Source organism: Protopterus annectens, chromosome 4.part0 (genome assembly GCF_019279795.1).
Source record: "Protopterus annectens isolate FY-2018-M chromosome 4.part0, PAN1.0, whole genome shotgun sequence".
NCBI lineage: Eukaryota > Metazoa > Chordata > Ceratodontiformes > Protopteridae > Protopterus > Protopterus annectens.
This window is the reverse complement of record NC_056733.1, coordinates 1,969,248,609-1,969,276,340: the sequence shown is the minus strand read 5'-3', so window position 1 is coordinate 1,969,276,340 and position 27,732 is coordinate 1,969,248,609. Positions and strand designations below refer to the sequence as shown.

General features: G+C 38.8%; 1 protein-coding gene across 5 annotated transcripts in view; it reads right to left on the bottom strand.

The window, feature by feature from the left end:
• Positions 1 to 27,732, bottom strand: part of TENM2 (teneurin transmembrane protein 2) — a 1,770,657-nt gene that overhangs the window by 1,574,239 nt on the left and 168,686 nt on the right. Inside the window, exon 1 of one of the 5 annotated variants that reach the window (XM_044069587.1) lies at positions 8,573 to 8,844. The exons of the other annotated variants lie outside the window; for them this stretch is intronic. The gene's annotated coding sequence lies outside the window, so the exon portion shown is untranslated. Of the gene's footprint in view, positions 1 to 8,572; positions 8,845 to 27,732 lie in introns of those variants that run through there. 5 annotated transcript variants of the gene reach the window in all.

Below are 27,732 nucleotides of genomic sequence, written 5' to 3'. Positions count from 1 at the left end.
AAAATATTAGCTATTACTACAGTAGAACTGGGCAGAATAACAATAGTGGATATAAGATAGAAAACTATGTATATAGACCAATAGTTTTATATGTATACATAAAAAACTGAAAGAGAAACAATGTTTAAAAATATATTAATTATGTCTGTGTTAACATGGATATAATAATGGCAGGTGACTTTAATTGTAATTTGAGAAATAAAAATAATAGTTGTGATTTTAAAATGGTTACTGAAATCATGAAAAGTGGAAAATTAAAAATATGGGAAAATAAGCACTGGATTTACAAAACAAATGAAATTAAGAAAGAAATTGATTATTTTTTTATATTAGAAGGCCTAAAAATTACACAAAAAGGAATAAAATATAATGGGTTCTCTGATCATTTGGCGATTTTGATAAAAAATTCATGAAAATGATGAATATATTAACATAGGAAAAGGCATAAAAATAGTAAATGAAAAAGAGTTAGATTCAGGGGAAAGAAAAGAAATTACATAACTATGGCAACAACATATTAGTATGAAAGGATTTTTATAAAAACTGGACAATATGGTGGATTCATTTCAAAAAGAAATACAAAAAAGTATTTTTAGAATGTATAGAAAAGAAAAGGAAAAAAGAAAAAATGGAATACAAACTATTAAGTCAAAAATATTTAAAACTTGGTTGAGGAGAAAAAAATCATTTTAATGAAAAAGAAAAAGAATTATATAGAAAAAAATCAGAAAAAGTTTAATAAGTTGTTATATAAGCAAACATATTGCTTACAAGGAAAAAAAGGGGATACCAACCTTATGTAACATAAAGGAAGGAAAGAGTGTACTTCTTTGAGTCAGTCACCAGAGTTGTGGATGAAGGTAAGGTGGTTTATACAGCCTACCTTGATCTGGCCAAGGCCTTTAATACCATTCCCCACTCAGGAATCATAGAAAAACTTATTAAGCTAGGCATCAACCCCTATATCATTAGGTGGGTTGCAAACTGCCTCACAGATAGAAGCCAAAGTGTGAAAGTAGCTGACTCCAAGTCAGACTGATGACCAGTCACGAGTGGAGTCCCACAGGGTTCGGTCCTGGGTCCTCTCTTGTTTGGTATCTACTTCTCTGAAGTCCAGGCCAACACAAAGGTACTCTGGCTGACAAAGTTCGCAAATGATTGCAAGTTGGGAGCTATTATTAACTCCCCAAGTGATGCTGACATCCTACAGAAAGGCCTCAATGAGACCAACAACTGGTGTCAGAACCATGGCCTTAAGCTCAATGCCAAAAAAAGCATCTTCATCTCCTTTGGGAAAAACCCGGTTCCCTTGAATTGCCACATTGATGGTAGTCCACTGAACACAGAAGACGTTATAAGAGATCTGGAAACACAGGTTGACAGCAACCTCTCTTCTGACCACCACATAGCCACCGTGGTTAGAAAGTCCTTCTATGTGATACATCTCATTACTAAGGGTTTTGCATCCAGGAAGAAAGAGGTCATTGTCTCCCTCTACTCTTCCCTCATTAGGCCAGTCATTGAGTACAATGCCCCATTTGGCATGTACCTCACTAGACACCTGCAACAACTGGAGAGGCCGAAAAAGTACCTCACAAAGAGGATCTTAGGCCTTAAACACTTGTCCTACATAGACAGACTCAAAAAAATCCAACTATTCGCTGTCTCATATCGCCTACTTAGAGGTGATCTCTGCTTGACTTATAAAGCCACATCTGACCCAGTTCTGTTAGAAATGCTACATCTAAAGAAATCCCAATCCCTCCACACCACATGCTCCAGAGACCTCAACCTCATTACCACAATCAACAGAACATGCTGGATGGACAGGTTCATAACCTAGAGACTGCCCATACTATGGAATAGACTTCTCATACATGTCAAGCAGTGCACCTCACTGGCCCTCTTCAAGAGAAATCTTGATGAGTGGATGGGAAATAGAAAATTCACTCAGGAGATCACACCAGTGGTTCTACTTGACAGAGGCACTAGGAACTAAGGTTGGGTGGCATGAAGCCAGGGTGATCATATGGGCTAGGCTTGTAAAGGCTCCAGGGCCATGAGCCTAGTACACATCTATGAACCTATAAATTATTAACATTAATTTGGCTACAGGTTTGGACAGAATTGAATATAGTATGTATAAAGAAATGTATGACTGGCAAAAAATGGTGTTTATGGAAGTAATGAATGAGTGGCTAGAATGAGGAATTAAGTATAAAGAAATTTGAAACAGGTGTGCTAAAATTCAAAACAAATGTATAAAACTGGTAAAATTTGAAACTATCTCTGAAGATTACCCTGTCAATCTCTTCCATTGTCCTACTGAGTCTGACCCTGAATCTGTTTCCTCCATTCTTACTTGACAAGGACTATCAGTTTGTTTTCTGACTGAGTCTTCAATCACAAAAAACATCTTCTCTTTCCTCACAATGGGTTTTCTCTTCCTGCCTATGGCTCTACCTTTACTAACTGTAACCTTTTTTCCTTTATATCTGCAACTGCATACATCATTCTTGTCTACTTTGGCTGTCCCCTTTCTGTGATGCATCTAATCTCTTCCTCATCTCTTGTGCTACATTTATTCCCTTACGCATCTCTCCTGTGTCATTTCTAAAAGACATTTCCACTTTTTTTCTCTTCTGCACTCTGTCCCTCACATATAGCTGGCCTCCTCCTGGCCAGTTCATTGTTCTTCTCTTTTGTATGGTTATTTCTGAATCTGTCTTCCCTTCACTACTTGTATCTGCTCTCTGTAACTGTCCTTACACCTCAGCTTCCTTTTGGTTTTCCTGTTTATCTGGCTATTTTTTCCAGTTTCTCCCTTCACTGAACTCTGTTCCTGCTGAATTGTCTGTGCTCCGTTGATTACCTCTGCCCACATCTCATCTCTTCTGCCTTTCTCCCCTTATCTTTTTGCAGATCATCTTACCAGCTGGCTTCCTTTTGTCTGCTTGTCTCCAGTCTCATCTCCTTTTTCATCAGACTAGCTAATGTACTACAGTTCCTAGCATTTGTATTATCCTACAAATCTCCATCCTCCTTCAGAACCCTGTATCCTCTGCCACCTCAAAGATCTCAGAGCCAAACAGTTCCCTCATAAACTGAGCAATTCACAGATCCATCTCTCACTCTTATCTTATTCCTTTCATGTCCTATTATTTGCAGTAATAATAATAACAATAATGACCATTACTACCATAACTATTATTATTATTATTATTATTATTATTATTATTATGACTATTGTTTCTTTTTCTAAAGCTTTTTTCCTCTTAACCTGGTCAAGCCTTTCTGCATCATGTTTTATCCTTAACTAGGTAAGCAAATGCCAGATAAGTGGCAAAGGGAAACAATTAAAAATGGAGGACAGACAATTATCACTTAACTTACCTTAAAATTCCTTACACATGAATAACAGTGCTAGTTCCTTCCAGCATCGATTTCTAATAAAACAATTTCCTAAATCATTCAGAAGCAATTGATCTCATCTTAAGCCAGTCAGGCAGGAGGTTTCAAAGACTAAGTCACCTGATATACAAAGGAACATATCCCTGATGCCTCTAGATGGGCACTAAGTATCTCCCGTAGCCCATGGTTAAATGACTAAAGAGTATTAGCAGGACAATGCCAGCATATAAATTATCTATGAAAAGGGACTAAGTAAACCAGGATGACAGTTTTGCAGGAGATGTAAGACCCGGTAGGTATTGCATTATTTGCAACATTGGCATAATATGGTGATATTAAATAGCTAGGCAGACAGTAGATTAAAAGTCATACCGAAGATCAGAGAAATGGAAAAGTGTAGGGGAGGAGCTGAGAATTAAAGACTTTTGGTTTAGATTGAGGACTATAAGAGAGATTAATGAATTTGAATTAGGAAGAGGAAGATGCATCTTCTACAGACATATCTGAAAAATGTACAGGAATATTACAGATAAAAGTGAGACCAGAATTATGGGTGATTTCAGACATATCCATCTATCTACAATTCATTGAGTCACAGATCAACAAAGCAAATTACAAACATGATGTCGGCAGCACCAAGTCAGAATAGAAAATATTTTACATATCATAACAGAATAAATCCAGGAAACACATGCACCTTTAGTGGAAACTCCCCTACATCCCTGTATGAGTGGCTGCATTCACACACTTCTATGCTATTTACGTATACTAAAATCCAGGAAATATCACACCTGAGAAGTGAATGAAGACTCTGTTTCAGTCTTCACAAAGGAAAGCAAGGCAAGGGTGTCATGATGGGTGGGATACAGAGCTGAATGGGGCGAATAGTGGAAAGGCACCAATGGGAGGGGTGGTGGCTCACAGGGAAATGTCTGCTCTTAGGTTCATAGGTAAATATGAGGCAATCAGTCTGCAGACCTTTATACACCTAGCCAATAACTAGACAGTCAATAACGGTGAAAATCAAACCCTGTACCTTGTGCATTTGTGGTAAACACCTTAACCATTAATCCTACTCCAAACTTATTTAAAGCAGAAGCAGAGACCTTGATGAGATTTGAACTCATGTTATGACCACTGGACTAAGAAACCAGTGCTCTTACCCATGAGCTGCATGGAACGATAAAGCAAAAGAAGCAGGTGGGATGCCTCCCAGAACCATTATAAATCTGGCCAGTGTGTTGACAGGCATCTTTAACAGATCATTGGCTATGCAGACATCCCAGAGGACTGGGAGGCAATGTCTAGGGTACATTGGACAAATTCTGGGGAGACATGGTGACCTCCAGGCCTGTCAAATTAGCAAAATGGGGCAAAGGGGAAAGTCATGGAGAAAATCCTGAATGGAAAGCTAGTAGCAGTCTGCAGGATAGTAACCAGCATGCAGTCATGGCCAGAAGGAGCTGTCAGTCAGACCTGATAAAGCTGTGCGACCGTTGTACAAGCCAGATGAGTTGGGAGCACCAGCAGATGTGGATTGTTAGAAATTCAGCAAGGTTGTTGACTTAGACCCACACAGGAGGTTGATAGGAAAACTGAAGTACTAGGAGGTAAAAGATAAAGGCTGGGGATCTAGGGAACTACATGGCTGAATGGTAGGGCACAAGTGTGTTGGGGTGAGGAGCGACAGACTGTGGAGCAAAAAGAGTGATTAATAGAATACCACAGGGTCCTACTTTGGGTCCAGTACTTTACAATGTGGATGTCTCATTTGGAAACAGAAGAGGTGTACACTACATGATATTGGTGCCATGTCAGAAAAATTGGAAGAGGTCATTCTGAACAGGAGAGTAGGGGCAGCATAATGTAGGGGCTAGCTAGTCCCTCTGTCTATCAAAGTATTTTTTTTTCCACAGAGGTGGCTGTGTGCCCATGAAATGGAGTAATGGAAATGATGGTTTAGAGGAAATTTATCACTAAATCAATTTGCTTTAAAACAAAATGTCTTAAAAGAATCTGCTTGCACTTGCTTTAAAGACAATGATTACAGCTGTAACCCACTACACAAGGCTCATCTATTATGTATTTCTGCAGTTCTCTAATTCACTCTAATGACTAATTATTAAATACACTAATGCTCCAGTAACCTATGGAATAACTGCCAAAATTTGCCTGCTGTATATAATAGATTTCAACTTCTGCTTATAAAGTTGTCTTTCTATAAACAAAATTGTTAATCCACACTGAGCATTGCACATTTAAATTGACATATTATACCTTAAATTTACTGCATTGTTTTTATCCATGTATTGCTTTTATCTGTTTGTTAACTGTCTGTCAATTAGTTTGAATCATGGCTGAATATGGCAGTCGACAAGCCCACCTGCATGGTTAACAAAGCTCATGAATAAATAAAGATAAAAAGAGACAGACAGATAGATAGATAGATAGATAGATAGATAGATAGATAGATAGATAGATAGATAGATAGATAGATAGATAGATAAACCCACTGGGGGCATTCGATAAGAAATGGGATACAAGCATACCTCTCAACTGTACAGATTTTCACAGAATGTCCAGATTTTGGCCTGTTCCTCTTTTTTCCTGGCAAATCACTGAAATGATCTCAATATTGAAATTACTAAATAATGACATACATTTGAGTTTCAGACTTCAAATCCCTCAGAAAATGTATATTAAAACAAATCCTGCTACTCTAGCAACTTTCTAAGTTTATAAGAGGAATATTTAAAATATGTCCCTATTTGTACCCCCATTTTGTCAAGCTTTGTCCAGATTTTTTGCATTAACAGGTTGAGAGATATAAGGGAAAAGATTAAGAAAGGTAGGGATGCAGAGGAGGAGACACTTAGAACCACAGGATAAATAGGTTTATTTTCTTTCTGTTTCCAAGCAAATGTAATATAATGTATGAAATAAAACCCTTTTCTCTATAGTGGAGTTATAACAATCAAATAGCTTATGAAATAAAACCCTTTTCTCTATAGTGGAGTTATAACAATCAAATAGCTCATCAAGGAATATGTCACCTCACTGAAACACTCAGGAATGATGAAATAGAATGACAAAAACAGGTCCCACTGAAAGAACTGGAGCTGTAATTGTAAGGAATGCAGATAGCAGATTTAGTAATGAATTTCTGAAGTCATTACTGAATAATTTTAACACTTGGTATTAAGATTTGGAAGCTGGCCTTCTTGTGTATCATTAGGACTTGGCATGCATGTTTCATTTTCTGAAATTAAGAAACTATACTAATATGTGTGTATAATATGTGTATAATATATATATATATATATATATATATATATATATATATATATATATATATATATATATATATATATATATATATATATATATATATATATATATATATATATATATATATATATATATATATATATATATATATATAAAGAGAAAAGGTTATAACTAGGGCATTTCTCTGGGTAAACAGTACTACAGTGCAGTACAATAATTTGTAAATATTTTATTTTAGGTCCCCTGACAAAAAAAAAAAATAATTAAAATTTTGGTTATCCAATATAAAAAAATTAAAAGAAATAAAAATATTGTAAACCAGTGACCAGTCTGCACAATTCTTTCCTAGCCTATCGTAAACTGGCCTGCTTAACCATGCCTTCTTGCTAGTGTCCTGACACTTCAGGTTATCTCAGATTCAGAGCTGAGCTCAGCATTTTAACCCAGTGATATAAGAACACAGAACTATGGCATGAGTGCAGTTACCAAACTATAGACTTTGCATGTGAAACGAAGTAAAGCACTACTGATTTTGCCCCCTTCCACCTATCTGCACTTGTGCCTTTCCATCTCACTGAACACTTTGAGTCATGCTGTTCTTTCATTTCTTCAGTCTGAAAATGTTTACACTGTATGTCTACAGTGATTCTCAGAAATCACACACTCAGTTGCCTAATCACGTTCTCAAAGAATTTGTTCATAATCCAAGACTCTTAGCCAGCACTGTGCCATTTCCAGACTGCTGCTATTTGTCCTTATAGCTACACTCCAGAAGAACAAAAGTGATTCAGTCTTCAGCATGTTGTTCAGACATCCTATACTATCCAACATTTCTTCTATTTTACTGTATGTCTTAATGTAATGAGTGTTTTTTTACACACTAGGTCTTAAAATATTATTAATGTTATTAGACACATTACCTACTGCATCAGCAAATATACTGACCTTCTGTACAACCATATCTGATATCTGATGCAAATATGCTCAACAGAATCAATGCCAGCATTAAATCTTGTGGTAACTTAGACATGTGCCTCTGCATCATTTCTCCATGCTTCAGGCTAGCCAAAGTTTTATATCCAGCCCATTTGGCACCGGCATGATGCCTATGAACTTCTACACCAAGCTCTTATGGCATGCTGAAAACTGACTGTATGTTATTTTCTGGACACCATTCACCTACGGGGATGACTCAAAATACAAACTATTGGAGATAAATTGACAGAACCACTAATATGTAATGCCATATTGTTGCAGTTTGCCTATCCATAAACCCCTTACAGCAGCTCCAACAGCCTAGATAACCAAAACCCTTTAAACCTATTCAAATTACTGCTTTTACTGGCTCATTATAAGCCAAAACAAAAACAAATGATATGCCTATGTTTTGTAAGAAACGTGTCATTGCTGTGTGATGGCAATGTGTGACCACTAAGGAGTTAAAACTATCACAACCCATTTCCTGATGTGCTATGACTGTTTAATAACAGTGTTAATATTATTCACAAATTCTAATGACAGCATTTTATAGTTAAAAATAAAGCTGCTTTTAAAAAACTTGAACTTATAATAAAAAGGTGATGCATTATATAACTCGTACAGTTTCTAACTTCTGTGCGTGTGTGCGTGTGTGTATGTGTATGTGTGTGAGTGCGCGCACACGCTTCTCATTTTTTTTCTGGCAAAGACCATTGACAATCCACAGGAAAGTTACCCTAGGGGTAAAAGATGCAGCTATTAAAATGTTCCCTACCAAAGTCTCAGCTATCTAATCATCCAACTGTCACACTTGGCCTCGGAGATAATATGATGCATGTCACAAATAATGCATTTATCCAATGCAAAAAGAAAAAATGTATAAACTGATACATACAACTGGTTTCCAGAGGCACAGACACATCATCAACCACAGATGAAGAGGAGCGTGATTTATGCAGCTTCGTGCCAGGATGATCAGTCATTTTCATATTACTGCCGATTACTACCGCTGCACTTCCAAAGCCTCCACTGTCATGGGGAGAGTTATCATAATATTATCACAAAATGCTGGGAGCCAAACACCCCCATATTCCTACCAGCAAGTGTAAACATTTCAATCTGTTGTGAACTGCTACAGAAAAACACTTAAGGCTGGAAAGCATGCAGAGAAGGATGTATATCTGAACAGCTGCATCTTTTAAAAGGCAATGTACTCCTTCACTCTGTTGGTTGCTTAGTCTCCGATTCCTCTCAAAAAATTCCCAAATGCTTCATAAAAAGAAAAGAGAAATTCTGTGTAATTAAAAGGCAAACTCACACATTCAGCCACACTTCTTAGCAACTGTTGCCAAGGTGACACTTGCAAGCTGCAGGCCCTGGTGCAACAGAAAAATAATTAATTTAAAAATGTCCACTTGTAACTTAACAGACATAGATTTAAGGTGAGCTCCAGCCAGGCTCTAGACCACTGATATCAAACCTGCTATACAGGCAAAATACATGACTGCTTAGGAGACAGGAAAATAAAGCACTGCAGTTTCTACCATATTTATATATCTATTTATAAAAATATATATATGATATATGTACATATATACACAAACATATTGAGTTTGAATGTTGTGTAATTACCTTTCCTAGTCTTCCTGTGCAACAGGTATCTCAAGTCATTAAGTATATCCCTTCTCCCATCAGCTTTCTATGTTATACAGGGGATGATACTCTAGGTAGAAAGAGGATACCACTGCAGTAAAACTGGCAAGGATGCTTGCTTTCTTTTTGCATCTATCCAAGTTTTTCCAGCATAAAACTCTAAGATGGTACATGTCTGTAACAAGTTTTTAGAGCATTTTACTATGAAAAGACAGCAATTGAAAATAAGCATTTCAGCTATGTGATTACACACACCCAGAAATGTTTACCCTTCTCTTAACGATGGATCAGGCATGGAAAACTTGAATCATCTTATCATAGTCACATACAGGCAGAAAAAAAGACACTCCATAAAATCTGATGCTGATGATACCAGCATTAAACAATCACAATTCAAATATGTTTACTCTAGTATCTTTTCTGTCTTGTTAGCAGTAAACCTTCTGTATCCATTTCCCACCAAGCCTGTCCTCCAGCCTACTCCTTCATCTTGTACCTTTCTGAAAATTACACTTCAAATCCTCGCTGACAGGGGTAAGGCAGTGTCCCCTGATGTCATCTAAGAAGGGGCATCGATGGAGGACCTTCCCTGCTTTTTACCTACCAAATATTATGGTATGCAATTGTATTAGTCAGGTTAGGAAGTAAACGTGAGTTCTGATGGGAGGGCAATACAAACATTTCAGGAAACAATCCTCTTTGTTTGGTTGCCTAATCTTGCATCATAAATGCTAACGAGGTGCATTCTTTTCATACCATAGGATAGGCTGGTGAAGGTGAAGTAGTGATAGGATAGGCTGGTGAAGGTGAAGCAGTGGACACGTTTCATTCTGTAATAGCATAAATTGCACTGAAACTAAATATGAAGCATTTAACTGAAAAAAGTACACTGTTATTCTGTTTTTCTTTAAGTTTGTCTTTTGCTAGATAACATGCATCGCACAGGTGACAGCAACTAAGTGTGTTCCATCTTTAATGCCTGCTATTTTAGGAGCACACATATCATTTATGTCTTTAAGTCTTAACATTTATAAATATACTCTTTAGTAAAGGTTCTTGGCTCAGCCCTGTGGTCTTCACAGGCATGTTTCAAATGCGAAGGTCACCTTTCCATTTGTAGTTTTAGACAAATCAGTGGTAAATGCCAAATCAGTGGAAATGCCTCTGCTGTATTAACAACTGCATATGGAACCAGGCATGGGAAAAGTTATTTAATGTGTTCTTAAAGGAAGAAGAACATGCCAAATCCGTGAATATTACATTTCATCTGCATTGCTATTTTGGCGAGTTTTACTTGATTCGGTGCTTACATAATTATTGTGAGCTCTGGTTTTGTGCATATTTCCTCTGTACTAGCAATGTAAATCAGTGTAACATACTCTTTCAAATATCAGTAGTTATAAGTGAATTTCGGTTACAAATATAACTGGCTGTGCTGATAGAGTTTTGCTGTTGGGTGCACTATTTTCATATTTGTTAGAAATGGCCCATAAGCCAGGTCACTTACCAGGTTATCAAATTAATAATAGCATCTCATTTGCCATAACTGCAAGTCATTATCCAATAGTCCAATGACCCATTAACTGCTATGCCCGTGAACCATCATCACATACAATCTCTCATCTAATTTACCTGTAAACATACCTCTCAACTGTCCAGACATTTATCTAATGTCTACATTTTTACCTCATAATTTTGGTCTGCTCCTCATAATATTTGTGTTTTTTTCTGGCAAATCAATGAGGACTGAAGTTATTAAATAATGACACACAGACCTTTGATTTTCAGATTTCATATCCTTCAAAAATACATTCAAATGCAAATCTGTCATTCTGACAACGCTCTACAGTTTAAGAGCAATATTTTAAATGTGCCCCTGATTTTAGCCTTTGTTCCCCTATTATTTTTTACTTTATGCAGTATTTTTATCTTAAGAAGTTCAGAGGTATGACTGTAAACCATTGCCTGAGGTCCCTATAATCCACCATTTAAGATAACTGTGACCCGTTATATGGCACACCTGTAATCCATCACCTAATAAGCCACTGATCCATCAGCTGATATATCTACTATTTACCATTTGCTAGACCTGTAATTTATCCCGATACATCCATGATATATCACTGAATATACCTTTAAAGCATCTTATGATATACCTGTAAACCATTATCTGATATACCTGTAACCCATTCATTGATATACCTGTAATACATCATCTGATGTAAATGCAATACATCAACTGATATACCTGTCATCTGATATACCTATGGTCCTTTACTACATACACCTGTAATCTGTCATCTGCTATATCTGTGTGCCATTACACAATATACCCATGATCGATCCTGAGCTATAGCCATGTTTTATGATGTTATATACTTGTGATTCATTACACAGCCCACCGATGATCCATAACATAATATAATTCTGAAGTATCACTTGATGTACCCATGTTCCATCACTTACTATTCGCATGATCCATTATTTGATATATGCAGTGCCCAGTTTTAAATATTTTTAAAGTTATAGAAGTTTTCATTATGAAAGTAGGCTTTTGAGATATCTCTATCATACATATACTTAGGAATTATAAGCATATCTTCTATATTCTAGAAGCCAAAGGAGAAGACTGCCAAATCTTCTAGTAAACCTGAGGGATAAGCTCATATCACTTCAGGATTCTGGCTACGACATACCTGGAGACTGGCACTGAAAGAGTGCAAAAGAATGGAGAGACAGCCAGGGAGAGAGTTCTTTTCATGTACACAACTGTCACTGTCAATTTATTTCCCTTCAAAAACTGCATAAGACAACTGGCTGTGAACATCATCAAAGCTTTAATCTTAACAACAATAAAGTATAGTGGCCAATGACTTAGTCTGACAAGTCCTTTGAGGGTGTATGCATGCACAGTGGGTATATGTCATATGTACAGCAGGTATGAGTGTATGTGGATATGAGTCACATGTACAGCAGGTATGAGTCACATGTAGTGTGGGTATGAGTAACATGTAGAGTGAGTATGAGTCACATGTAGAGTGGGTATGAGTCACATGTAGAGCAGGTATGAGTTACATGTAGAGCAGGTATGAATCACATGTAAAGCGGGTATGAGTCATATGTAGAGTGGGTATGAGTCACATGTAGAGCAGGTATGAGTCACATGTAGAGTGGGAATGAGTCAAAAACATGGACAACAGTTTCACAAGTTCTTGTAAAGGCTCAGCTCACCTAAATATCATGCTTTGCACCAAAGGCTAATAGACACATCCTATCTAGAAACAGATAAAATATACTGCTCTCTCCTTACTGCACATTGTGACTCAAAATGGAAAATAAATAATTTACCATGATGTCAGTTTTTTAATATTTTCTACATTCCTTCAGTTGTTTCTTACAATTAGCAATAGAATGACATCTGAAACTTAACTCCCTCTCACCAATACACACAGACACACCCACAAATACATAAACATGCACACATACACATACACACACACACACACACACGCGCACACACACACACACACACACACACACACACACACACACACACACACACACATACACACATGGCTGGCCTAAGGCATAGGTGAACTAGAGGACCGCTTAGGGCAGCATACAGGCTAGCCTTATAAAGGGTGCAATTTTTATCTATCTATCTATCTATCTATCTATCTATCTATCTATCTATCTATCTATCTATTTTATTTTAATTAATTTATTTTTGTCGATTCATGCACTCTTCCCAGTGCCCTATCTCTGAGTCGAGTGTGCCGGAATCATAGGGCGAGGGTGGGTTGAGCACCCTCCCACTTTAACAGCTGCAGGTTGATCATGGTATTAGTCTCTTCTTCTTTAAAGAGGAATATGTGTACACACGCCAACGTGGAAGTAAATACATTCTGCAGTCACACATGAAATTTAAGCTAGCAGTTCCTTTAAGAGGGGTGTTAAGTCTGTGTGTGTTCATGTGGTGTTCAGTTTAGAAAGAAGGCAAGTGTATGTGTGTGTTTATATGTAATTTAAAACGTTCGCTTCTGTACACGAGAGAAATTGTGCATGTGTGTGTATGCATCTATGTGTATGGAATTGATCATTAGACTATAAAGTGGTGCAGACTTCCAGTATACCCTGTATATACTTTTTATCTTCCCTGTAACTGTCCAGTCACTTTCCCAGGAAATGGTCAAAAAATACATTTTCAAGTCAGTGCTAGAAAGTGTGTGTCATAGCTATCAACTGTCCAGTATCTTGCCTTATATTTGTGGTCTATTCCTCACAAATTTTTTAGTTTTCTGGCAAATTGTCAGATACAGAATTCAATAAATAATGAGACCTGTCTTTCAACTGTCCCTGATTTCAACTCATGTTTTAGCCATGTCTCTCCTAAAACATGCCTTTTGGCGAAAATGTGGTGAATAACTCTTTAACAGATTTGTTGCAGGTTATAAATGGTATTAAAGTGTCCCTGATTATTTGTGGATTTACTCCTGATTCATTGAGAGCAATAGATGGCAGACATTTGAGTTTCAGACTTCATATCCTTCATAAAATGGCTAAATCAAAATCTGTTCTTCTAGACATTCGAAGAGCAGTATTTAAAAATTGCCCCCAATTTCTTTCCTGGTCTTTCTCCAGAATTCTTGTGCTAAGAGGTTGACTGCTATAATGTCTGTTTAATTCAGATGTGAAATCACGGAACTGTGCATTCTACCTACCAAGTCTTTCTTCTCTACTAGCTGGTGCAGACCTTTGAATATGGTTACCAAGCGAAATATCCTCAATTGTACAGGGGTGAAAACAGGCTAAATGTACTGAAATAGGGACACGCTTACTTACTGTTGTCAAAGCCTTAAAGAAAACTTGCAACTGATATGCATTATGTGAAGGAAACATAAACTGAGTGATAGCAGTTGCTTTCTGAGAACAGAGAGAAGGTAAGTGTGCATGTGCATAATTTAAACTAGTGGTTCCATTAATTTCTGTATGAGAGAGAAAGCACATGTCTGTAAGTTGTGTGAGAGAGTAGGAGTGTGTGGAATTTAAACTAGTCATTAGCTGTATGAAAGAAAAGGTATGTGTGTGTTACTATGTGAGAGAGTAGCTGCGTGAGAGTGTGTGTTTTTAACATACCTCTCAACTGCTCAGAATTAGGATCATAGTTTCTTTCTTATAAAATCAGTGGTTTTGTGGCAAATCAGAGAGTACTGATATCACTAAATAATATGAGTTTCAGACTTCATATCCTTCAGAAAATGTAAATTAACACAAATCCTGTTATTCCTAGCAACTTTCTTGGTTAAAAAGAACAATACTTAAAATCTATCCCTATTTTTTGGCCATTGCATCCACATTATTTTAAGCTTTGTTGAGATTCTTTGCACTAAAAGGTCAAGAGGAATGCATGCCTCTCAGCTGTCCATGTTTTTGCAGAATGCCCAGATTTTTGCCTCATATTTTTGGCCTATTCCTCATAAAATGTGTGGTTTTCTGGCAAATCACCGAGGATTGAAATAATTAAATGTCATACATTTGAGTTTCAGCCTTCATTTCCTTCAAAAAATGCATGCTGACAAATGCTATTATTCTAGTAACATTCTAAGTCTATAAGAGCAATATTTATAATCTGTCCCTGTTTGGGGGCCTTTGTCCCATCTGTGATGCCCGTGCCCTGGCCCAGTAATTAAGGAGCCTCAGTCCTCACCACTAACACCAGAGAGGGCGTCTCATATAGAAGATAGGATAACAAATGCACACAGTAAAGTGCAATTTCCTTTAAGAGCACACAGAGATCACAGTCTTGGGCTGGTTGCTCCTTTGCTCTCCAGGTCCTCAAGAAGACTCCGCACTTGGCACATCTATACGGTCTAGATCTCAGCCTAGCTGGTAAGCTAACCCCCAGTAACCTCTTTGTCCAACCAGTGCTTTGTGTCCCTGCCCAGTTAGCTGACACACAGACACACACACACACACACACACACACACACACACACACACACACACACACACACACACACACACACACTTTGATATAAGTATTTATACAACTTCACAGACACTCCTGGGGAAGGCTGACACAGATTCCCCAGCTGTGCCCCTATACCCAGACTATATAGTAGTAATTCCTGCCACCACCAGCTAATAATTATCAGCTACTCAAAGGCCCTTAAAAGGGTGTCCAATTATTACTATGCAATATTATTATCCAATAGTAGCGTAACTTAAGCAATCAAGGCTTATTGGAAGGGCTTAGTACAGGATCACTTATAAGCATGCAATGTACTCTAGAGCTTAATTTATCTCTACATAAACCAGCCACAGTTGAAAAGGGTTTTAAATATTTAATAATAAATACTAAAATTACAAGACAATACTACTACACCACAGTGCTATTCAAGAGTTCAGAGATCACATAGAAACCTAAAATAATTCAGTAGTACAGTTCTGACGTAACAGAAAAACACTTAGCCTAATCTTTATAGTCCTAGCTATTTCTACAAGAAAACACACATCTAAGATAACTTACTTAAGACAACAGGGAGAGTGCTGATGAGATGGATGTCTAGACAAAAATGCTTTCAGTCTCTCTCTGAGCAATAGTTTTTAAAATCACTCAGAAACATTTCTGCTGGGCCCTCCCAGATTACATCATTTTGACACTTAGGTTTTCCCAGTATACACATTACATCATTTTGACACTTAGCCTGGGGTTCCTAGGCCAACAGGCTACATTATTTAGCAAGCTAACATCTGCTCAGGAAGCGACAACAATAAAAGACATTTCACATGTACACTCTAGTAATTATTTCTTAAGTTAAAACAATAGAAAGAATGTGCTAGCCTAGACATAATGACTCCAAGCTCTGAAGATCAAAAGAACATACAAGACATAATATTAATTTCAAAGAACAGATGTGAAATGCTTAACTTAGTTTTCCTTACAGCAGATGGCAATGTTGCTACAATCTTGAAGTTCAACATTTTACAGTATTTTTCTTTCATTTAAGAAACAAGCCTGTATTTTACATTTATATTTACAAATGCCAGAATTATGTATCAAATTCTGTTTGGCTAGGCTGGCAGCCTTCACCCTTCTCTACCCAATCTTGACACCCCCCCCCCCATGGAGAACTCAAGCTAGTTTTTCAAGTGACCCTTGAGAAATGCCGCTTGATAGTGTTAGGTCTATCGGAGTGTACCTCACCCCATTCCCTGTCTTGAGAGCCAATCTGCATTGGCATTGCTAATCCCACTGTGATGCTGCACTGACATATCATATGCTTGCAACCTCAGGCTCCATCTTAGCAACTTGGCATTTTGCTGGCTGGCTCTGTTTAACCATATTAGGGGGTTGTGATCTGTCATTACAGAGAATTTTCTTCCATACAGATAAGGTTAAAGTTTCTGCAGTGCCACACTATGGCTCGACATTCCTTTTCTACAGCTGCATAGAATTCCTCCCTGGGTTGGAGCCTACGACTAAGATAAACCACTGGGTGCTCTTCTCCCTCTGAAGAAATATGGCTAAGTACAGCCCACACCCCATGGTTTGAAGCATCCACTTGCACAACAAATTATTTGCTGTAATCTGGACTGGCTAACACAGCGGGTCCTCCCTAAGCTTCTTTAAGCTTCTGGAATGCCTGCTTACATGCTGGGGTCCACACTACATTATCTGGCCTGTTCATCCTTGTTATGTCTGTGAGGGGAGCAGCTATGGTACTATATCTGGGGACGAACGTTCTGTAGTACCCTGCTGTCCCTAAAATTGCCCTCACCTGCTTTCTGGTAACAGGTGCAGGCCATACCTAAATGGCTCCCACTTTGGCAGGTACTGGCCTTATCTTACCACTCCCCACTCTATGTCCTAAGTAGGAGACCTCTGCCATACCCAACTGACATTTACTCGGCTTAATGGTCAACCCTGCCCTCTGTAGTCTGCCCAACACATCCCTGACATGCTGAAGGTGCTCTGGCCAGGAATGGCTGTAGATGGCAATATCATCTGGGTAAGCAAGGGTGAAACTTCCTGCTCCTGCTAGGATATGATCTACCAGCCTCTGGAAAGTTGCTGGGACATTCTTCATCTGAAATGGCATCTTTGTGAACTCATACAAGCCAAAAGGAGTCACAAAGGCTGACTTCTTTCTAGCACTTGGAGTCGAGGGTATATGCCAGTAACCCTTGGTAAGATCAATGGTGGTAAGATACTTAGCCCACCCAGCTGCTCTAGGGCCTCATCTGTCCTAAGCATGGGATAAGCATCCAACTCTGTGTGACTATTTAATTTCCTTCCACACAGAACCTGGTGCTGCCATCCTTCTTTGGCACCAGCACAATTGTGGAGGCCCAGGGACTGTTGGACTCTTGAATCACCCATCGTTCCAACATCTCCTGTACCTCCTCCCTCAGGGTCTTTCTGACTCTCTCAGGCACCCTATAAGGAGCCTCCCTAATAGGCCTTTGGGCTTCTGTATCCACCTGGTGCTTCACCAGGTGGGTGCACCCTGGTTTCCCAGTGAACATGTCCCCGAATTCCTGCAACACTGCTTGGATTTCCCGAACCTGGGTATGAGGTAGCTGTTGGGACATTGCTACTCCTTCCACTGACGTGTCAGTTCGGGCCTCACTGAAGAGATCAGTCACATGATCTCCCTCAGACTCCTCATGCAACCCACTGCAAATGCTCAGCACAAGGGCCTCCCCATCATGGTAAGGTTTCATCATGTTAACATGGTACAATTTGTGCCCCTGCCATCTACCTAGCAGTTCCACCATGTAGTTAACATCACTTACCTTTCTTACCACCTTGTAGGGTCCCTCCCAAGCTGCTTGCAGCTTGTTGTGTCTGACAGGAATGAGAACCATTACCTGCTGCCCTACAACATACTCTCTAGCTCGAGCATTCCTGTCATACCACACCTTTTTCTGTTGTTGGGCTTCTGCCAGGTTCTCCTGGGCCAAGCCCATGAGTTCCCTGAGCCTTGTCCTGAGGTTTAGGGCATATGCCACAACCGACTCCTTGTGAGACTCACACTCACCTTCCCACTCATCTTGAATTAAATCTAGAGGTCCCCTCAACCTATGCCCATACAGCAACTCAAAGGGTAAAAAACTTGTGGATTCCTGGGGAACCTCTCTGTAAGCAGACAACAGATGGGGCAAATATTTGTCCCACTCCCTCTTAAACTGATCTGCAAATGCCCGCAGCATGGACTTGATTGTAGAGTTTAACATCTCAACAAGACCATAGTCTGGGGATGGTAGGGGGTAGTCTTCATGTGCTTCACCCCACAGGACTTCCACAGACAAGCCAGCAGGTCTGACATGAAATTGGCACCTCGGTCAGTCAGTATTTCTTTTGGGAAACCTACCCTGCTGAAAATCTCTAACAAAGCATTTGCCACCTTCTCTGCCTCAATGGAGGACAAAGCCACTGCCTCAGGTATCGTGTAGCATAATTTATTACCACTAGGATATACGCTTTCCCTGTGGAACTTGGGATACTCAGAGGACAAACAATATCCGTAGCTACCCTCTGAAATGGCTTCTCAATCACAGGCAAAGGCATCAAAGGAGCTCTCACCTTGTCTCCTGCCTTGCCTACCTTTTGGCACTGCTCACAGGTCCTGCAGTACCCTACTACACCTCTGGAAATTCCAGGCCAATAGAAGTTTTGCATAACATGCCTCTTTGTACGTTTTATGCCCATATGACCTGCAAAGGGAAGGCTAAGCTCTAGGCACTACCAACTGCTGTACTCTCTCACCTTCTAGCCCTCCCTCAAGGGTCCACTCTCTGTACAGTAACCCTTTGCCCCAGTATACAGATTCCCCCTTCCCTTGAGAATCAGGTGCCTCCCTAGCTACCCGCCTCAGGCCTTGCAATGCAGGGTCTGAGAGCTGAGCCTGTCTCAACTCTCTCATTGTAACACTTCCCAGCTCCCCTTCCACAGGAAGTGTGGCATCCTCTGACAGTGGTGTCTCACTGTCAGCTTGGGTACTACTACTCACCTTACCACTCTGTCCAAGGGAACATCAGTACCCACAAGCAGCTCTGGCTGACATTCAGTGTCACTGCTACAAAGTAGCTACCTTTCTGAAGTAACCACTTCAACAGTCCTGGCTGCAAGTATGTAGTCTGTCTGGGTCTCCCCCAGGCTACCAGACCCACATGCTTGTCTCCTAGCCTGACCGCGTGTAACTGCATAAGTATATGGTACTGCCTCATCCAAATCCTTCCCTCTCAGGACATTTGCAGGATGGTAGTTTAGTACCCCTGTTGTCTCAAGACAACCTACTATTGGCATTTTGTCTTTCCCACTTACTGTCTCCCTCAACTTTGATTCCCTACCTTGCCTCTTTGGACACCTGTATGCCACATGGCCCTACTGGTTGCAGTCAAAAGATTTACCCCTAGCTCCTGGATGTGTACTTTGACTAGTGGCTTCCCCTGCTACTAGCAGAATCTGTTTGGACAGTCTGTGCTGCCAAACATGGGTTCCTTTAGCCCCATAATCAGTGCTGGGGGGGTCTCCTTCCTGTGCGGGGCTGCCCTGCTGGCCAGGTATAGGTCTCTCCTCTTCCCCAACTCATCTGAAGTAGCACATTGTCTATCAGCTAACCAGATCCTCATGTACTCAGGCAAACTGCTAAGAGCTTGTTCCCTCACCAAAAGGTCTGCCAGCCCTTCAAAAGTGGTGACCTGACATCCACACACCCAGCTATGAAAATAAGTGCACAGTTCAGCAACATATTCACGCACACTTTCATCTACCTTGTGTCTATTCTCACAAAACTTTTTCCTATACATTTCAGGTGTTAGCTTAAAACATTCTAAAAGACATTTTTTTACAGCAGTATAATCAAAACAGACAGTGTCAGGCATTTTTTACAAAAAAGTTACAGCTTTCCCATGGAGTGAGGGGTTCAGGAACCATAGCCAGAGCCTTTGATCAACACTATACTGTTTGCATACCCTCTTAAACATGTGAATGAAACTATCAAAATTATCCCCCTCTTTAAATTGCGTAAGAAATTTACTGACCTGTTGTGCTTCTGGGATCCAGTTACTCTCTTCTCCATTACCTTCATGACTTTGGCGAAGTAAAGTACAATTTCCGTTAAGAGCACACAGAGATCACAGTCAGTCTAGGGCTGGTTGAACTCTTGCTCTCCAGGTCCCCAATAAAACTCCCCACAGGCACAGCTATAGGGCCCAGATCTCAGCCTAGCTGGCAAGCTAACCTCCAGTACCCTCTCTGTCCAACCAGTGTTTCATGTCCCTGCCCAAGTAGCTGACACACACACACACACACTTTGAGATAACTATTTATACAACTTCACAGACACTCCTGGGAAAGGCTGACACAGATTCTCCAGCTGTGCCCCTATACCCAGACTATACAGTAGTAATTCCTCCCACCACCAGCTAATAATTATCAGCTACTCAAAGGCCCTTAAAAAGGCGTCCAAGTATTACTGTGCAGTATTATTATCCAATAGTAGTGTAACTTAAGCAATCAAGGCTTATTGGAAGGGCTTAGTACAGGATCACTTATAAGCATGCAATGTACTCTAGAGCTTAATTTATCTCTACATAAACCAGCCACAGTTGAAAAGGGTTTAAAATATTTAATAATAAATACTAAAATCACAAGACAATACTACTACACCACAGTGCTATTCAAGAGTTCAGAGATCACACAAAAAACAAAAATAATTCATTAGTACAGTTCTGACATAACAGAAAAACATTTAGTCTAATCTTTATAGTCCTAGCTATTTCTACAAGAAAACACACTTCTAAAATAACTTACTTAAGACAACAGGCAGAGGGCTGATGAGAAGGATGTCAAGACAAAAATGCTTTCAGTCTCTCTCTGAGCAATAGTTTTTAAAATCACTCACAAACATTTCTGCTGGGCCCTCCCAGACTGCATCATTTTGACACTTAGGTTTTCCCAGTATACACATTACATCATTTTGACAATTAGCCTGGGGTTCCCAGGCCAACAGGCTACATTATTTAGCAAGCTAACACCTGCTCAGGAAGCGACAACAATAAAAGACATTTCACATGTACACTGTAATAATTATTCCTTAAGTTAAAATAAAAAGAATGTGATAGTCCAGACAAAATGACTCCAAGCTCTGGAGATCAAAATAACATACAAGACATAATTTTAATTTCAAAGAACAGATGTGAAATGCTTGACTTAGTTTTCCTTACAGCAGATGGCAATGTTGCTACAATCTTGAAGTTCAACATTTACAGTATTTTCTTTCATTTAAGAAACAAGCCTGCATTTTACATTTATATTTACAAATGCCAGAAGTATGTATCAAATTCTATTTGGCTAGGCTGGCAGCCTTCCCCCTTCTCTACCCAATCTTCACACCCTCCCCATTATTTTAGGCTTTGTTCAGATTTCTCTTGCCCAGATTTATTCAGATTTCTCATGCTTAGATTTGCTCAGATTTCTTTTGCTCAGATGTTAAGAGGTATGGAGATATGGTATGTAATGCCCCTAGTTACTGATTATTTGGTGCATTTTAAGGGCGTCCTCCTTTGTAAAAGCTGCCTAGTAACTAAGAACTTGTCAGTTTTTCAGTCATTGCCTATTGTGATATTACTAGTTTACCATTTTTTTTCTTAAATGTAATGTAGGCAATTAATTCTTCAAGGGCAGCATGCACTGAATTTGTAGATGAAACACTGAAATGTAAATTTGTTTGTCAGCATCAGCCTCTTCAATAGTTACAAATCTTTTTAATTTAGAATTATTCGGATGAAGTTTACTTCTGCAGAGATTGTGCTTAATGACTGGTGAATTGTAATGACAGAAGTTTGAATGGCCTTTTATGATTAACATGTTCTGACATGGGGCATATATTTTGTTTAATTGCTTACTGGAAAAATGCTCAAAACTACAAATTTAAAACACACTCTAACAAGAAGTGCTTTATTATACACAAGGAATATAATTTAATACAATAAGGAATATGAATCAAAGAACACATGCATGCATGGCCATAAAAATGTGTTCAAAAAGCCTATAGTTTGAAAATAGCCCAAAGGTAAACTTAGTGCTCCACTGGCCAGATACATTTTTAATGTTGTTTCAATGAATGAGAGTTTTAATGGCAGAGAACTTTAATGCTCATGCTAAGTCAGTTTTCACAGTGATACTGTATTATTTGTTTATCAAATGGCTATAGGTGTTTGTGCATTTTATTTCAATATCTGTAATCATTGTAGAAGTAAATAAGACAGTATACACACTGATAGGTTTGAAGAGTATCCATGCTGACTGGGGAGAAATAGCCAAGTAATGGAACACTAGTATGGCTTGGGAGGAGACTGCTGCAGGAGGGGCTACTCTGGTGGTGCCCCAATCTATTACCCTGCCTAGGGCTCCATTTGACCATGATCCAGCTCTGCTAATTAAAGAATGAGAATAGTTTACATGACCCCTTTAAATCCCAAAAAGACACTCTGTGATGGTGGTGTCTTCCCCTTTAAGGAGAGTCATGCATGCTTCACAACCACCCATGCTGATGCAAGTAGTAGGTCATGAAAAATTACCATTTTCAAAAGTGGGTCTTGGTCCATAAAGATTTGTGAACCACTGCCCTACACCAACTATAAGACTGCTGGCAGAAATGTGAGTTTGAGTTTCATTACATTTTCAGGGAATTAAGAGTTTCAGTGCATTTTCATGGGATTATATGTTTCAGTTCATTTTAATGGAATTGTGTGCTTCAAATGAAGAAAGTTTGCTGATGCTCATGCCAAATCTGTTTTCAACATGCAACTAACTGTTTTATTTATCAAATAGCATACTGTGTTGTAAAATGTGAAAGCAGTGTCAGTAGCAGAATTGCCTTTGGTGAAGAAGGCTGTGGGTTCTACTCCCATTCCACGTATATGGAGTGCTGATATTGCAGTACCCATATCATTGCTGATTATTTAGTGCATTATAAGGGGGGATAGGGATTCTACACTCCTGAGTATGTCCTCCTTTGTATGAGATGGTTAGTAAGTAAGTATGAACTTGTCGGTTTGTTAGTAATTTCTTATTATAGTAACAGCTTATCAATTTTTAATGCAATATAGGCAATTAATTCTTCCAGGGCAGCAGGCACTGAATTTTTAGATGAAACATTGAGATGTAAAGTTGTTTGCTAGTAGCAAGCTCTTGATTAGTTACAGATTTCTTTAGTGAGGAATTATTCAGATTTTACTTCTGCAGAGATTGTGCGCATTGAGTGATATTGGTAAATTGTAATAACAGATGTCTGAGTGCCCTTTTATGGTTGAAATTTTCTGAAATTGGTAGTTTTGTCATTATTGGTACATACATTTTGTTTTATTGCTTATGAAAAGAATGTTTAAAACTACAAATTTAAAACACATTCTAACAAGTGGTGCTGCATTATACAAGGAATATAATTTAGTACAATCAGGAATGTGAATCAAAGAACACATACATGTATAAATGACCCTAAAAATGTGTGCAAGGAGCCTATGTTAATGGTTTGAAAATGGCTCAAAGGTAAACTTGATCCTCCACTGGCCAGATGCATTTTCTTAGAATGTGGGTTTTAATGCTGTTTCAAGGGCAAAGAAGTTTACTGCTCATCCTAAGTCTGTTTTCATTACTAGACTGTGTTTGTTTAGCAAATGGCTATCTGTGTATGTGCTATTTTATTTCAATATCTGTAATCATTATAGAAGTAAATAAGAAAACAGTATGCACACTGATAGATTTGAACAGTGTTTATGGTAACTGGTAAGAAACAGCCAAGTAATGGAATACTGGAATGACTGGGGAGGGGGCTGCTGCTGGTGGGGGGTAGGAGGTTGCTGCAGGATGGACTGCTCTTGGGAGGCCCAATCTATTACTCTGCCTAGAGCCCTATTTGACATGATCCAGCTCTGGCATTTAAAGTAGGAAATGCATACGCAAAGGTAGTTACTTAACTCATTTGCACCTAGAGGCCTTAATCAGTTTGTGTAACAGCTTAGCTAATAAGTGTGTCGAGGTATCTTTTCTTCCTATACATTTAAATAATTGAAGGAAATGACTGGAGTTGATTTCTTGGGGAGTGACCTTCCTGTGGGTGTGGCTCATAGGGATGTTTCATGAGTATGGTGTGGGTGAGGCTTAAGGGGTGCCAGAGCACTACTTTTCCTAGGGTGCCATTTCAGCTAAGGCAGGCCCTGCTCACTCACACACACACACACACACACACACACACACACACACACACACACACACACACACACACACACACGCACACACACATTTTCAAAAGACTTGGTAATCAATATGTACTTTGCTACCAATAGCATTTTTTCATGTGGCAGTGCAACCTCCTAACATTACAAGGTCAATAGTCTCCTAAGCTATACATATATATAGCTATGCAGATTAACAGCCAGAGAGGCATTGGTTGTCCACCAAATCATCTGTTGACAGCATTTTTGTATGCCCATGTGTCTATTTGGTCTATGAGTATCTTGAAAGATATTGATATTTTTCATCTTGCTAGAAGATTTGTTATGTATTTCAATTACTCTTTCATGAGATAAGTTAACCAATTTACCTTATAGGACTGTACATTAATCTTTTTCTACTTTTGTCCCAATCATGACAGAACAATAAAAGATACAGCCCTTTCTGAAAAACAATCATACAGACAGTAAGCCTGATTATATAAATTTAGTGGTTTAAGCAAATCAATGGATAATATAACTATCAAGTCCCTTATACTGCTTGATCTAACATTCCATGCTAAACCTTCTACAGGATACTTAATGCTAAACAAAATTACTGTGTGTGCCAGGATGTATATGTCTCTGTGCCTCAAATTGTGTGGTAGAAGTTTGCAACATATTTGATTAAAGTCTCTAGAGTTTACACTGTCCCTTTGATAATGTGCTTATATTCTTCCATTTTGAACAGGTGTTTCTGAGTAGATAGCTCACACTGCTATTAGAAGGGAAGAGTTTTGTGCTATTTGTTATTCAAATTTTATGCTAATAAGATGTCCACATTTTTAAATGGATGTTCCTACCTTTCAAAAGCATTTGTTCCCATTTCCAGTGTCTGCAGGTTGGGAAGTGTGATGTCTAGGAATCTTAAGTTCAGCTCTGAAGATACAGAAGTGGGTACTATAGTTCTGTTAGGTGGGGAGGGGGGAAATTTTTGTTCAAGGATAGAAAAAGTGTGGTTGGTGTAGCATTTTTTTAGGGATTGGAGTTGAGGGTGTTGTTTGGGAGAGGCATCTGAGGTTATAGTGTATGTGTTTGCTATAAAGTATGGCAGTTTGTGGTGGGAATGAGTTAGGCTGGAGACGTTTGAAGGTATGCGAGCCTAGGAGGTCTGCTCTGTATTGCACTGGGAGATATCTGGCATTTTTTTGATAGCGAGACAGTGGTGCTAATGAGATGGTGAGGTAATGAAGAAGGAACTGGTTTTGTTTTAGATAGTCTAAAGTGTGGAGACGTTTTTCCTTAGAGGCTGTGGCTGTTAAAGGTATCCAAATTCAAGTTGGATCAGGAGGACTCCTTTGCCTTCTCCTGTCCTAGCTGGTTTGGATAGGTAGAATGAGATTTTCCTAGCTATGAAAAGAAGTGAGTTAAGTTTTGCTCTCAGCTTCTCAGTATGGGTATGGAATGTTAGTGATTAGTCTTGCATAAGTCAAGGTATTTGCAGGAGTCGGTTGATTCCATTGGTGTGCCATGAAAGGTAGTGATGTTGAGTGTTTTTTTTAGTTTTTGGAAGGTACCAAATTGTGGACTAATATATGCACCTTTACATGCTTGCCTGTGCTTATTACAGACTTGAACACCAGCATGCTGTTTAAACTTATTACAAACAGATAATTATATGCACTTTCATGCTTATGCACATTACAAAATATCTGCATACTTACATGCACATTACTCACTGAAACTTCTTCTCCAACGTGCTTGCTTTTTCTCACTACTGAATGAAATCTGTACTCCTAACTAAGTAAGGTCATGGCAGTCTGATAGCTGTCACACACACACACGCACACACACACACACACACACACACACACACACACACACACACACACACACACACACACACACACACACACACACACACACACACACACACACACACACACACACACACACACACACACACACACACACACACACACATATGTGGACTGATACCTTTACACCTATATCTTGCTTGTGATCAGTTATGACTGATATTGGTATACTTGCTTACAGACTGATACCTGTAAGCTCATGTGCTTGTTAATGCCTATTATAGAACAATTTATGTATTCATATTGTGCTTGCCCATTATGGACTATCTGCACGTAAATGTTTGCATATAATCACTACAAACTGATATCAGCATACTTATTACATACATATATTTTATTTCTAAATGCCAAAAATAATCTGTATAACTACCTGTTGCATATGACCATTGTGGGATGATACCATTACACATATATGACTGTTATGCTCATCTTGGACTGCTATCTGCACACCAGCTTAGTGCAATAGCTCATAATGGTCTGGTAACTACATCTGCAGTCTGTATACATATTACTGACAAATGTGTATACCTAGGTAATTGTGAAGAGCATTAGTTCCAAATTAAATGCTGTTGCAGCTCACCAGAGATCTCCCAATCATGACTGTATTCCTAAGTGCATTACTTATATGAATGTACAGTCTAGTCTTTCTTAATGGAATGTTCCTTGCCTTGAGTTCTACATAAGTTCTAAGTGCTATTAAAAGCTGTATTTGGATACACATTCCATATTTTCCGAATAACTGCTAATGTACTAATGCAGATATTAAGAAAGCACCCTTGCATGGCTGTGTTTCTATATAGAAATATATATATATATATATATATATATATATATATATATATATATATATATATATATATATATATCTATATGGTACTTACGTATTATCGCAGTCAGATTTTTGCGGTTGCGACCTTCGCATACTTCCGCACAAACAAGACCACGAAACACTGTAAGGTGGTGCTGTGAGTCAGTTTGGCTATGGACTAACTTTGAATTACTTTCAGGAAGGCAAAACATTTGAGAAAACCCTCTTCCTGTTTTCAGCGTGCATTACAGATGCACACTTGAAATGTCATGCCTGATGCCGTTCTGACGAATGGATTTGTTTTGTATGTCTGGAATGAATCCCTCAGAGAAGGCAAACACACACACAGTAGTGATGGTTTTGCTCCCTTTTTTTTGGGAGGGGGAGGTAATTTAGAAAGCTATATTCAGGTGAAAATAAAAAAGCTGCTACCATCCACAAAGTACAGTAAGAAGAGCACTGTCCAGCGGTAACACATATTTGGAAGTGCACTTA